The following is a 15,578-nucleotide window of genomic DNA, read 5'->3' on the forward strand; positions in this document are numbered from 1 at the left end:
GTAGAATCAAGAATCTGCCATACATTAGTTTGTTGAATCGCTAACATGGCAACCTAGCAGCATACTGGAGATTACAGGAACGAGCTTTAGATATACTACTACAAAGTTTAGGTCTACCTAATTAATCTACCAGCCTCATAGATCTCCTTTTTTTGTAGAACTACCTAGCCTGTTGATCTACCTCATCTTAGGATCAATTTATCCTTCAGATTCTCCTAGCATTCAGAACTATCTAGCTTGTAGATACCTATCTTGTAGCTCTTCCTAGTTTTTGGATTATCAGATATTTCTAGAAATTCATTAGCCTAATTCCATAATGACAAAAACTACTATTCCCATGAGTTATCAGCACTCAATTGTCAGTAGACCCAAGAATCGTGCATACCATGCAAATTCAGTTTGTTGCATAGCTAACATGGCAACCTAGTTGACTCCACAACGACGTCAGTGCGAGGTATTTCAATTAAATCGAAATCAATGGATAAACAGGGAACGAAAACGTATTGTATCCCGAAACATTGACCCACATTCCTGGATTACGGGATTGACATTGCAGCTTCAGAACCGACGGGCATTCTAAACATTGTTATCGAACAGATACAGTTTGACGTTTATGTGGGATGGGCTATGTCTAGAGGTCAACATTGCATAAACATAACGGAAATTGTGTACGGGTTTATTTTTATCAGAGTTATATCAGGTGATGTATGGCTTTCCCTTCACACGTGGGACAGATATTGGATTGGGTTTTATCGAGTTGAGGAAGCAATAATGTGAGATTGATCACGCCACATACCACCTGATAGAAATCGAGCTTGTGGTGGTTGATCCATAAAGAACAGATTGAACTGTCCGTTAATTGAACTATTATGGCAGGATTGCTTAGCTTTTTTTAGTAATAGCGTTGAATTATTCATTTATAACCTAGCTGGGTACATTCAATCCCCAAGAGAAAAAGATTCTGATTGTCTCCTTCGAAAAGTCCTGAAAGTATCTTCATGGAGCCTACTCAAGACCTCAAATTGTTCTAAATATATTAACTTAGTAATTATACTGCGTTGCGCCTGCCAGCGTTCAATAAGGTGCCTGCTATCCCGTTTGTTCGTCATCTTGGGTTGAGTTATGCGGTACTGATGATCCCTAATAAGGGTGAAACCGGTATATCGCTACTCTACCTTGATGACATGCATTCTCCTTGGTTTACTTTCGATTATGATTCCTATGTAATAGCGTGGAAATCTTCTGTTTGACAATGGTTATGTTGATGGCATTTTTGTTGATACATTAACCAGATAGATAATTAATATTGTATGATAGTACACACTTAGAAATCCTACTTTTTTTTCTTCATTTTTGTATTTTCTTCATTCATTACCAAGTGCAGGTGTTAGCCAATTTTATATTATTTATATTAACTTTTATTCTTTTAATTCCTCAGGTATCAAATTCAATTGCAATAGATAACTGAGGTATTAGAAGAGGCACTTTTTCAACTCAAATAAAGAATCAAAAGTACCTTCATTTCCCTAAAAGGCATAATTATATTGGTTTAATGTATCAAGAAGAACAGTAAATTTGGTGCCATTGGGTTACCAATCGATGTGAAATACTAATCACCAAAAATGCTTTTATACTTGAAGAGGTATGCATTTCACCTCGATGTCGTACAGGCAAAGCATCTACACTTGGTGCTTGAAAAAGAATTATTTATGACAAAGCTTTCCAACCAAAACGTGTCATTGTCAGGTGTGCGTTATCATCTGGATGAATCATCCATAAACACATGTAATAATATCTGGAAATGAAACTACATTTCTTTATTTTCAGTTCTATATCAAATTAAAATCTTTTTTTTTCCTTTTTCCACCTGAAATACCATCGTAAAGCCAAAGTTAGAGGTACCCTTGAAAACTGATAATATCAGCAAAGTTATTTCGTAGAAATCGAGCAATAAATTCGTCTCCATCACATTTCAAGATTGGAAACTACTCAAAGATTGGAGTTGTTAGACATGTTAGACGCAATCCAGACACTAACAAGATCCCTTACTCGATAGCAATTTGAACTTGTAGCAGACATCTGATATGGAACAAATTGAAGCGATTATCACTTGATGGAGTTGGTGGTTAATCGAAATTGATAGAAACCGCTACTGCAATTTATGTGTCATATTATTACAGAAAGGGTACTTGCACTCAAGACAAGAACTTTAATTATTTTACCTTCCCTAATGCAACATATTCTACAAAAAAAAAAATCAGGAATCGATAAAAAATAAAAATTAACATGCTATAGAGAATGAGAAGTCTCAACAATGTTCGAATATGCATATGTACTCACTACTCGCACGTGTACAAGATGGCGAATGCGCCTGGTACTATATCACCATAATATTATCGTTATTAGTCTTCTTCTTTTCCTTCTTTTTCAGCCATTGTTGATCTACTCCTGGATATAGCCCTCGTGTATTAAAATTATTAACAAGAAATAACGATCCTCCAGTGAATACAGAATTCACATTTTCATTAATTCTCTTCGAAACCATCATATCATTTCTAACTGTTCTTGGAGAGCGCTAGTAGTGAAACAATTTATGAAGAACCTCATTCGAATTTCGTACCTCCTCCATCCATATTCTACATACAAAATGAATGAAAGCAATCCAGTTGTAATTCCTGTTGAATTGTTCCAGTATTCTGATTGAAATGTAATGGAAAAATATCGGGTGAACTTTACATTTATCGTCTTTAATTAGTCGGAATAATATTGATGAACTATTTTTAAATCCCTTGATTCTCACGACGTTCCTAAACTTTATAGTTTCAGTAAATTCACATTACTTATATACTAACTATTAATTTATTTTTGGTAAAACATAGATAGTATAGCAAGAAATGAATAATTGAAATTTGGAGAAAGAAACAAAGGGTTTACAATTATTTTCAATAAATTTATTAATAATGTGTTCATCCACCGCTATTATCGATACACTCCCCAACACTTCTAGGTATTGATGCAATAAGATGGTCTATTTCTTCTTGAGGGATACTATCCCTTCATGTGCTTCATGTCTCAGAGCCACCAAAGTCGTGGGAGCTGGGGTAAATTTCCAAGCCTTTTACCCATTTTTTTCCAAACATCCCCTATGGTCGAAAGATCGGGGGATCTGGGCTGCCATGGCAAAAGATTCACATGGGTCGCTTCGAAAAAGTTTAAACTAACTCTGGCAACATGAGGTAGGGCATTATCTTGCTGAAATATTTGATTCTCGAGTCGGTTAGGGTAATGGAGAACATATGGCTCCGCTATTTCTTGAAGGTAAAGCAGCGTTGTTGTCAACTCGAATAAAGACTAAAGGTGATCTACTTGCATGTGCAATAGCCCATACCATAACGCCTAGTGTCTGGTCTACATGACGCTCAACATCAAACTGAGGTTCAACATGTGCACCCCAGGAGAATCGAGATTAATCATAAAAGACGACCTGATGCCTTTCCATATTCCAATGTTGATGTTCTCTGCACCACTGTAATAGTTGCCGGCGATGCTCAACCGTCAGAGGTAACTCAAGATGAGGTCGAAAATGCTGCAGTCCAAAAGACCTTATCCGGCGGTAAACCGTTCGGACAGTTACAGGATGGCCTTGTTCTCCTAACCACTCATCAGCCAAAGAACCAGTTGTCGTAAATCGGTCCCTAATAGCCATAAGTCTTAGACGTCGAGCTTGAATTTTATTTGTGACCCTTCGACGTCCGGTGCCTAATCTTTTTCGACTACAACGATTACAATAATTGAGTAACAGAAATTGTTTACATGTAAAAACCTTACGATTTTTTTCTCCAAATTCAATCATTTACCTCTTGCTATTAGTATCTATGTTCTACCAAAAAATATTCAAAATTTTAAGAGCTCCTCCTGGATGTTACAATTCCTTTGTCAGTTAGTACATATATGTATTATATCAACATATCTAAAGGTAAATAAACGAAAGAATAAAAATCCCTTGTTTATTCATATCCTTGGGCTAACATGAAGCTTCCAATATTTCATAAGCCTCCAATAATAAATCTATAAATATCGGATTTCATCTTCCACGAATAAATAATACCGCTCCCCTCGACATGTACGCAGAAATCAGGATGCAGAATTAGAGGAACAAGGATAATAGGGATCAGGTCTCTAATATAAAATCTTCAGGAAGATCAAAGTGAACACTAAGAGTTGCACTGAGATCCAAAGAACCCACCCTAGAATCTCATTATTTGCTGTTGCTGTAGGAGTAACAGCTGAAGGGGTGTTTTTCAATTTCTGCTTGCTTTTACCTTTGTGTTATTTTGTCCATTTTCATGGAGGACGGCAATCTGCCTTCGTATCTGATGAGTCTTGAAATTGTACCTTCATCTGTTATGCATAGAACTTCGAGGTGTAGGCTTTGTCGAAATTTTTTGATGTACAACATGTCTCAAAGGAAATTGAGAAGAAAATTGATTTAGTATTATGGGTACTGCACTTTTTTTTCTTTCCACCTTTCTCGTTTCTTCGTGTGAATTGCAAAAAGGTATCTGGTGATGAATTTCAGAAATATCATGACTAGTTGTTAAGATATAATCAGCTACAACATACTCAAATATATTATATGAGAATATGCATTGAAGGGAAGTAAACAATCGACTTCAATATAAGATGAATAATATATTAATTTTATCCTCGGACATGAAATTACCTCATCGAATGGTTGAGTGCTATATACATAATATATACTATCTTCTGTTTTATGGGATGATAGCCTAGACAGTCAAGGCTGCATCCCTGAAGCATTCGAAATGTAACTCTTTCGCAGAATGCTCAAAATTTCTTGAACGGATAAACGAGAGAAAAAAATGTCTACTTTGGACATGCGTTGATAGGAGATCAATACCAATTCCTCCAGTTGCCCATAAAGGGCCAAATAAAGTAAAGAAGAGGACCAGAAAGGAGAAAACATTCCTGGATAATGAATATAAGAGACTGGACAGGGATGAATGTCCATTGGTTAGTTCACACCGCCGAAAAGAGAGATGAACTTGCCATGATTGTCACCAATCTTCCCTAGATGAGCCACTAAAAGAAGAAGGAGGAATATACAGTAAGTGAATTTAAAAATACCGAGAAATGTATATTTTACGGTAGTGAAAAACGTTTGGAATCCCTTCACCGCCTGTGTTTTTCCGTAGTGTTTTAATCATCCCTTGTTCTTCTCAAAGACTGAATTGATCTCCTCGACTATGTCTTAAATTGGGGGTGAAATTGGATTATAAATTAACGTCTGCAGGAGCAAGTATAGCTTCTGCCTCAGATCTCACGACAAAGGGCTCAAAGAATCACATTGTTGGATGAAGTGCGACATGTACAATGGATCTAATTAATTTTACATTACCTCCGATTATATCTATGTAAATGATCTCTCAGTCGGAAGTTTCTGAAGATTTCTTTATGTCGGTTCTCGCTCCAAGACAAGGACTTCCACTTGATTTATGTCTTTTGGCTCTTCAAGGAAAAAACTTCTGCGAACAAGGTATTTTAGCAGTCACTTTGTTTTGGGTACTGAATTGGAAAAAGAAGAATTGTGGATTTGATCACATAATTAGGTATTTATTCGTAAAGTTTGTTCAAATGAATGTGCTTACTGAATTAGATCCAGTTGAATTTATTCATGAAAAGAGTTTGTGTCTGGCTGTGGGTAGCAACTGTCATAAATATCCGTCAATGGATGGAGAGTTCTCTTAAGTTATCCTGAAGAAATCTAATATAAAAAATTGAGCTTAATACTCAAACGAATTCAAGGTACTTCTTTAAACAACTTTACAACCTGTTACCTGTCAAAGTAACCACAACCCAAACTCTGGTATAGTCGCTGGTCGTTTTTACATGTGTAGGGACATTCATAGAAGAATTGGGTTCTTGCTCTATATCAATAAATCTGTTGTTGCTTATCACGTCTTAACAACTGGTCATATTAATTTTGAACAGTCATCGAAAGTTTCGAAATTTTCTAACCAAATATTTCTTAATACATAGACGTACAACTTTGCTTCTACTGTTTTTTCCGAAATTCGAGGCTTTATTGTAAAAAAAAAACTGGTTATACATTAATGATGTATGGTCCATCGCTGGCCACTTCTTGCTTCCATCTTTCAGGCAGCGTACGAATCCTGCGTTGAAAAAAATCATCTTTTGAAGCGATCCAGAAATCGATCCAATTTCTTACTTCTTCATACGACCGGAAGTGCAGGTCACCCATTGATCGAAACAACTAAAAGTCCGAAGGAGCAACGTCTGAAATATACGGCGAGTGGGGTAGGACTTGCCACTTCAACGTTTCCAAGTATGTCTTGACCACTTTCGCAACATTGGGTCGAGCATAGTCATGCTGTGAAATCACTTTTCATGTCTTTCATTATATTGCGGCCGTTTGTCGCGTCCCCAGTCACAATGGGATGCAGAAATCCCTTCCGTCTTTGCCTTACAAGCAGTTGTTCACAAGCACCCAATTTTCTTTTTTCTGAATAATCCCCTTGACTTAAAGGCGTTTTGAAACGGCTTGTTGCACCACTTCCAATGATCCTGCCAATTCTTGTTGCGTTTGACACGAGTCTTGATCAAGTAATGCCTCCAATTCTGCATCTTCGAAAACCTTCTCTCTTCCATGCTGGTCTTCGACGTCAAAATCACCATTTTTGAAGCTCTCGGCACGTTCTTTCACTAATAGCGGCCTGACCATAGGTATTTGAGAGCATTCGATGAGTTCTAGCTGCAGATTTCTTCATATTAAAGCAGAAAATTAAAACCTCCCGCAAAATCGAATCTGGCTCGTAAGCTGACATGTTTAATCGAGAATAATTTAAAGATACTGACACAAATCGACTTATGTTTCGATGGCGTTATGTTTGAAAATACCTAAGCTTATTGTATGACATCTATATCCTATTGATCTCAATTGCCACTTACCGCTACAGTCATCTATTGCAAAACGGCGGAAGCAAAGTTGCACACCCAATATTCATGTCAAAATTCGATCGAACTTAAAGTTTACAAGAGCAAATACCAATTCAGGCCATTCCAACGATCAGGAAATTCATATTTTTCATAAACTTTTAGTAGAAATTATGGGAATAATAAGTCATATAGGACAAAATGGAAGCCCCCATGACGAACGTACGAAATTTTAATCGCGAATAAACAGGTCATGCGCTTTTCCACTTATTCAAACGAAATTCACCATAAGAAATAACGGCGATTCCCAAGGGAAATACAGCCAGCATAAACACTTTTAAATTCTACCGTTTCTTTCTTGTACCCGGCCCTCCAAAGCGTCATTTTTCCCTTTTAATGGCGTCAAACAACATGGCACAGGGTCCCAGCCACATCAATCTTGATATCTGCCCAACTCATTCGTTTCAAGGGCCACGCATTGCGGGAAATATATGTATTCTGGAATATCACTGATGTCTATGTTAAGCCAGGATTGTCAAACATATTGCCCACGTGATTTATAACACCCTGCGCGGGTATAAATCGTCGTTTTTTGCACGGTCAACGTGGGACGAGTGGAACGGCGGAAAAAAAACGAGAAAATTGACAAATCATACGATTTAATAAATATCCGGCTGGCACCTGAGGTCGGTGGAAAAATTAGGGACCAATGATATGTACGCATCCATAGATTTCATGGAAATCCTGATGGTAAGATGAATTCTGGTGTCGTCTATGTGTTGTGTCGGCAGCACACAATTGCACTTTTCTGTATTGTGGGTTGCTGACTTATAAAATGCTCTGAAAATATTGGCTGATATACTTTCTTGTTTTCCGCATATTTCGTCGCTATAAAATATAGTATTCGCATTATCGCTATTTTTCGATAAGTTTATTAACTTCGCTGTGTGTGGCAAATTAATTCCAGTGTTAGTAACTGATAGAGACAGTAATTAGTTATAAGGTTCAAGAATATCAAGGGCATGGCCACTGGTGTGCCATCATTGAGGGATACCTCCAGGCCTACGAAAGAAAAGGAAGCCCCCAAATCATCACCGCCCATTTGGAGTTGGTAAGAGCTTTTATATTCAGTTTCTCATTGGCGGAAAACCTGTGAATTGCTTTTGCCATCGCAACATCTATAATAAAAGTACAGTCCATACTCGCTCTACTCATTAAATATAGTGAAGAGCTAACACTATGGCAGCACGAAACCGTGCTTGATTTTTTTTAAACGTTGCAATTAGTGAAAGAACGTTCCGAGAGTGGTTTCAACGCTTCAAGAACGGAGATTTTGACGTCGAAGACCAGCATGGTGGTCGAAGAGAGGAACTTGTGTCAAACGCAACAAGAATTGGCATCATTAGAAGTGACACAACAAACCATTTCAAAACGCCTGAAAGTCATGGGAATGATTCAAAAACAAGGAAATTGGGTGCCGTACGAGTTGAAGCCGAGAGATGTTGAACGGCGTCTGTTTGCTTATCAGCAGCTGATGCAAGGCAAAGACGAAAGGGATTTCTGCATCGCATTGTGACTGGAGACGAAAAATGGATTCATTACTATAATCCTAAGTGCAGAAAATCATAACTAGATTTTACGGATTCTTCACTTCAAGTTCTGGTCCTTAACAGTGAAAACACTTTTTTTTATAAACTTGGAGTCAAAATTACATTTGTCAAGCCATATATCTGCTTTCATAAGGATTTTTCCATCAAAAAGCAGTTTTATCATTACACGAAATTTCATATAACAACAAATATAGAGTCACTCAACCTTTAATATCTCATCATATTCCGAAATTTTTACTCGCATTACTTGAAACTTGGTACTATCGAGAAAAAATGGCATGAGACTGCCAGTGTTAAATTCGTTTTCATAACGAATATCTAAAACATAGACAACTTATTTGTTGGACACATTTCTCTAGTGAGCGTTTATAGATAGAAATTCGGTAATTATTGATTTATTGCCGTATCTAAGAACTCCCCAGTTGCGAAAATGTGATAAATTGAAGGAGCAGTAAATTGCTTTGCAATAGTGAATATCCTAACATCAATCAACTTGATGTATCACAAAATGAACATTTTCGGAGAGATTCATTACAGTCGCTCGTTGCGTGACTACAGTATAATATTCAAAATGGTTCCTTCGGTAAATAACATGTAATTTAAACGTTGTTAGACCTAATAACCCACGGTGGATACTTCACATGAACTCGAAGTAAGTCAGGAGTGCATTTTGTATCTTTGAAGCCAGTCTGCTTACATAGTGTGAGTTAGATTGACATTTTGCTTTCGAATCTATAGAAGGTAGATGGATTTTGATCTTTTTTGGATAAAAAAAATTTTTGGTCTCCTGTTTCAAATTTTATGCGCACAAAAACGTTTTATATCATCCTGAACAACTTTGGTTTTGTATCTGCCTGTCTGTCTCAACTTCTACAAATATTTACAGGGTGATTAGACATTTGTGGAAAACTCATTATAATTTTATCCTGAAAATTTGCATGTTGGGTTTTGAGACAATGATCTTTCTCCTTAAAAAATTTTCAGACCTCTACTACTTTCCGTTTACACCGGAAACAGACTACAACTTTCTTATTCCAAATGGCATACCCATCAGTATATTATTACATCATTAGATGGCTTATTTGGTAACAATTTCAGCAATGTGCCATGCCTTAGGTGAAGACTTAACGGTTCATGAACTAATGGGATTCTTATGAAAAAAATGGTGGCAACGAGGACTCATATTTTTTTGAATATTTTACAGAAAAAAATTGTTCGAAAAAACCTTTTTTATTTTCGATTCTTTCATGACGTTCATCGACATTTACCGAATCCTTTACAATCAGGTAGGGATCCACGGCTTGGCTTGATTTTCAAGCTACTTGGCTCGAGCTTGACTCTATTTCAAGTCAATCTCAAGTCCAGTCAAGTATTTATTTATCGAGTACTTGAATCATATCGAGAAGGCACCTTGCAAAAAACACTTTTATTCATTAAACTTATTGTATTGAAGAACCGAAAATATCAATTTTTTTTTTAAATAGAAACATAAATCAAATCACTATAAATCATAACAAAACAAAAAAGTTTCTTAATATTGAGACACCTCCAGGCTTTGTTTTTTTTCATAATTTTCCATCCAGAATCTAAGATACATGCATGAGGCATCTTATAGATTTGTCGCCTAACCTATTGCGGGTTTTTGTGTAAATAAGAGCAGCTCTGGAAAATTGTCTTTCAACAGGAGCTGAAGATGCTGACATTGATAAAAAATCCTTGGCCATTTTTGCCAAGTTTGAAAAGATATTTCTGAAGCTACCAAAATCTACCAATAGATTTCATAGAAATGTGAGAAAACTACTAATAAAGCCACACTGGCGAATGCTACAGTCTCTCGGCGCTCGAGGTATCCCCTTATTTAGTCTAAGCGCGCACGAGATTGCAGAAATATATGCCGTGCGACGCGTGTATATCAAGCTCAAGTATTATCAAGTAGCATGATATCAAGTCAAGCAATAAATATCTAAAATCAATAAATTTCAAAAAAATCAAGCTCAAGTATGTAATTTTTCACGAACTTGATTTTCATGTCAAGTATTTGGTTAAAATTTCAAGCTACTTGGCTTGATGAATTCATATTTCCAGATGAAATCCTGAACTTGTAGGTTCATTCAGTCCTGTTTGTTTTCATAACCATCAAATTTTCCTTCGTTATTTATGTGCTGTTGTTAGTCATCCTATTCCCATTCCACAAATTCAGTGAATCATTTCGACATCCCGTAAACTGTGTAATTACAAGGAATTATCAGAAAATCGTGCAGTTCCATGTAATAGCAATAAATTCGTCCAATATCGCTTAATCCCTGATTTAAACTGCAATTTATTCCGTAATATAGTCAAAACAGAGATACAGTTAAAAATTTCCATTTCCCGGTTGAAATATTCGGATACGTTTTCAGAATGTAGTTTCCTGCATTCGTGGAAAACAAAGGAGATATTCCTTGAAAGTGGTCCTTTGAATTAGGAAACATTTGCTACGTCAGAGGAAGCTTATATCCTATTTTATCCTATCATAACCAAGAAACTGGAGGATGGAATTCGTTCCTCTATCCCACTTTCAACTAATGTAAGTTACCGGTTCAAGAAAAATGACTGCTATAATGTGTATCCTTTGTCTGGCAGACTCCCAAGTTTAGCTTCTCGATTACGTCGGAAAAACATCTGTCGTTCTATCAGTTTTATAGCTTTTTGATACATCTGCAGGGGGAATTCCAAAAGGATCATCGAAATTCTTTGTAGATAGAAGGGAAATATCATTAAGGTATTCTTTTTTCGACTTGTTTGCTTCAATATCGACGAAATAAAATTAATTTGAAACTCCATGGAAATATGCAGTTTGTTGCACGCAAATTTGTAATTAATTTTCATGAGTTAATTTGTGAAGATTAAATTCCCAGAAAAGACCTTAACTCATGAAGTTTCCAGTGTAGATTTGAGGTTCAAATTCGCCTGTTAAATTCTTCAATAGATGCGGAATCAGGTGCATTTTCTATTCACAATGATTCCGAATATTTAAAATATCAAGTCAGTGGAACTCAAACCCACTTATGATAAATCAATGTCCAATAGGGATGATACAATTTAAAATGGTTATAATGACAAACTTTGTGAATTATTTTTCTCTTGTCACTTGTGTTCAGAAGGTTTTGTCATTTGATCATTGAAACATCCAAGCTTCAACAACGATTGGAAGTTGTTAAATTGTTTTATAAAAAGAACGACATTATTCAGTTAATCGACTCACTATCATCGTATTTCAGACAAATTTAAAAGTGAAGTTCGTTTACACGATACAAAGTACCAGCACAACATAAAAAAGTAAAGACACAAAAGAATATTGTTTCGATTGCAATAAGAGATAATCCAAATTTATTAGTTCCACGTCGTTCTCGACAAATGAATATTTCTCAAATAGCAATATGAAGAATTTAAATGTAGAAGGCAATTATTATAGTTCTTTACTATAGCAACCTGTGTGAAATACCTAAATAATTGAAAGATGACAATGTATAACTTCCGAATATCTTGGTCAGATCTGATCGAACAGTTGATACTAGACGGATCAGAAAATACTCACAGTTTTCGTTAAATAACTTGTGGCGACAAAAAGCAATTAGACAAAATGTCTGTGTCTAGCCGAAATTGTCGTCACAATACTTAATATAAATATACCTACATTAGTGAAACAGTGGTGTTTCGTGGTTCTTGCGCATACAACTTTCTCATTCATAGGGTTCTCAGAAAGATACAATAGAGAATATCTTTTCCCTACCCTAATTAGTATGCAGGCATCATCATACCATTGCGCAGGCATACAACCTAGAGAATAAGAAAAGGAAGAAGAAATTCACAGTGTACAATATAATTTTATGTTTATAACCCAGGTATAAAACTGGGAAAAGGAGAGTTCAGTGGAATGAGTTATGAGGTGATGACCAGTTGAGTTAGTAGAGTGGTCAAGGATGTTTCCAAGTGCTGGGTTACAATGAAGTTTTCGTCTGTCGTCCATAAGTGTTTTAATAATCCCCATGAAAACGCGATACCCCAAGAACTTAATATTGAACTCTTCTAATACTTAATACTCATCCATTCTGAGGCAAAAATCTATTCGCTTCGACTGTATCATAAATATTGACATCCAATTCACGAATTCACGTCCTCTATACAATAACAAAACAACCAAGCCTTAAAACGCTGCAAAGACAGAAGACTAAAAGGATAGGATAGAGAAAATCGTCGCCAAATAATCCGCAATTAGAAAATACCTTCACAATTTTTCCAAATTTTGACTCGAGAACTTAATACTCTTAATCCTCTACGCCGTTCCCATTCAACTGTCTCTATCTCACACCAACTATCAGAATCTATGGGAACAAGATGGACGACTGAACATAGAATGCCGTCAGAAAATATTTCCAGGAGTGGGCAAAATATCCACCGTACCGAACGATAAACTTGAACGACTTATAACCGTGACAATTGAATCATCGCTATTGGAAAAATCATCACTAGGACAAAAAAATTCGAACAAAGTTTCATGATAATTGTATTATAGAATAAAATCCTTACTTCACATCAGTATTTTCATTGATAAGTGATAGAACCAAAATACTCTCATCAATGATAATCTTTTCTGATAATTCGTGAAAAATGTGATGGCTGAAAAAAGTAGAAAATAGATGTTTCATGAATGAATCTGTTTATCAAATTCCTAAAGATCAAAAGCCGCCTTAACAAAATATTCAATTCCCTAGATCACTTCCTCAGAAATCCTCTCCGTTTCTGCCAAAGTCAAAACATGAAAAATGAACCCAGTTCACGAATTCAATTAGCAAGCAGCAACAATACCCTGTTGTTCCTCTCTATTTTTACGCTTGCCCAAACAGCCTTAAGGAACAATTCATAGCTATGTGCAAAATCACCATTAAATTACGGGCCCAGCATTAATAACCTAATTTATCATCGGACTAATGCTTTTGCGATATCGTGAATGTATTCCTTCTTTGCCCTGTGCCGTTAAATTGGTTGGAAACGAAAATACATTAATAACGCCGAAATACCTACCCAGAAATGGGAAATGTGTATGCGTCACATTAATCTGGAACATTGTTCCGAGGTTTACAATTACATAGCTTTCACTTTCCTGAATAATGAGAAGGGCGTCGCTCACGTTTGCCTCCTGTAAAAAGGACAAAGGTTATTACGTTCCCGATGTGTATTTGTTCTACGAGATTGCCACGGAAATAGCATTGGTTTCTTTGCGCGAATCTTCCTGGACCATATGAAAATCTGTAACGCGAGAATCCCTTCTTCTTCTTCTTCCTCTTTTTCTTCCTCCTCTTCTTCTTTCTCCTCTTCTTCTTCCTCCTTTTCTTCTTCCTCCTCTTCTTCTTCCTCCTCTTCTTCTTCCTCCTCTTCTTCTTCTTCATATTCTTCTTCCCCCTTCTTCTTCCTCTTCTTCTTCTTCATATTCTTCTTCCCCTTCTTCTTCTTCTTTCTCTTCCTCTTGTAATAGGACGGAGTCCTGTCAATTCTGTCATCTGCCCACGTTTTGGGGGCTTACCAACTGGTCGTCTAGTTCCTGGTTTTTGTGTTTTGGACCACTTTGCAATTAGAAAAAAATGTGTTATTATTCATAGAAGATTTTTCCTTATATAGATAGATATGGATAGATAGACAGATAGCTGGTCTTTATTTGCAGATCATTATCACAACAGGGCGAACTTTAACAAGCTATTCAACTCCCTGAAATGATAGAAAATACACAATAAATTTTCAGAACTTAAAATATACTCAAAATCCATTTTCAGAATGTACAATATAGGTGTGACTAAGATATGTTCATTTCATACTTATCATAGAATTTGGACAAAATAACAGAATCAACACAAGTCATATAACAGATTAAAAACGTATTAACCATCATTGACCCTATAACTACACATCAGAAAGTATTTGACTTTAGTTCGGAACCTGGCTACAGGAAGATTTTTGTAATCAATATAAGTATAAGAATGTGACCTGAGAAGGAAGGTAATCCTTACTCTTCAATTCAAATTAGACTATATTGAAGCAGTAAAACGCAAAACATTTCAGCCCATAGCTACTCAATAAGGACATTTCAAAACATATGCTGCTAAAAATATAAACAGAATAGAGTCGATCAAGACCTGAAATAAAACGAAATAGGGTAAGATGGGATGTGCGTAGGATTTCAACTACGTTTTAATCATCGAATGATGCTTGTGTGGACTCAGATAAACTCGTTAATTATAGCTTTGGCTCCGCATTACTGAAGCAGTAAAGTGTCTTTTTTTATTATTCTTCCCTTGTAAGGTGAGATGGGTTTCGCTAGAAGGTCGACTTGTCCTAAAGATGAGAGAGATTTTTTTCAACCGGTCAATTGAAATGAATCAGCGTAAGAATTCATTGTTGAAGAACTATTATCTGATCGTTTGGGAGAGATTCAAACACACCTTATTCTAAAAATAGCAGAGTTTAAAACGAAACAAATTTGTTTGTTGCATGAGGTCATCGATTGTTCATTTGCTTCTTTTTCATGTTTCTAATGGAAAATTTAATATGAATCAGTGGAAGTGGGAGAAAATTCTTCATTTACCTAGAGAGGACGAAGCTTCAGAAAAAAAAAATTAATATGACATATTATGTAATATGCATTTCATTTCAATTAACAACAAAAATGAGTGTACTCGTAATTATGATTCGAACTCATTATTCCATAGTCCATGCAGAGACAAAATTTTATTAAATTAAATTCTGTGAGATATGTAGTCTTCATTTACATTTTAATTGCGCTCAATTTCCAAGGGTTTTTCATCATAATGAAAATGAATCTTTGAATCAACGACATATTCCGACCATTTTTTTTTATGTTGTATTTCAGTTTGAATGATTTCACATTTTTTATCATATCTATCACATACACGATCTTTAAATTACAATAAATTGAATAATAATATTGAATAAAGCCAATTT

The 15,578-nt window shown here is 35.9% G+C and overlaps 1 protein-coding gene across 4 annotated transcripts in view; it reads left to right on the forward strand.

Annotated features, from left to right (window-relative positions):
* Positions 1-15,578, forward strand: part of LOC123677412 — a 350,465-nt gene that overhangs the window by 280,665 nt on the left and 54,222 nt on the right. The window lies entirely within an intron of this gene.

This window comes from Harmonia axyridis, chromosome 4 (genome assembly GCF_914767665.1).
Source record: "Harmonia axyridis chromosome 4, icHarAxyr1.1, whole genome shotgun sequence".
NCBI classification, from domain to species: Eukaryota; Metazoa; Arthropoda; class Insecta; order Coleoptera; family Coccinellidae; genus Harmonia; species Harmonia axyridis.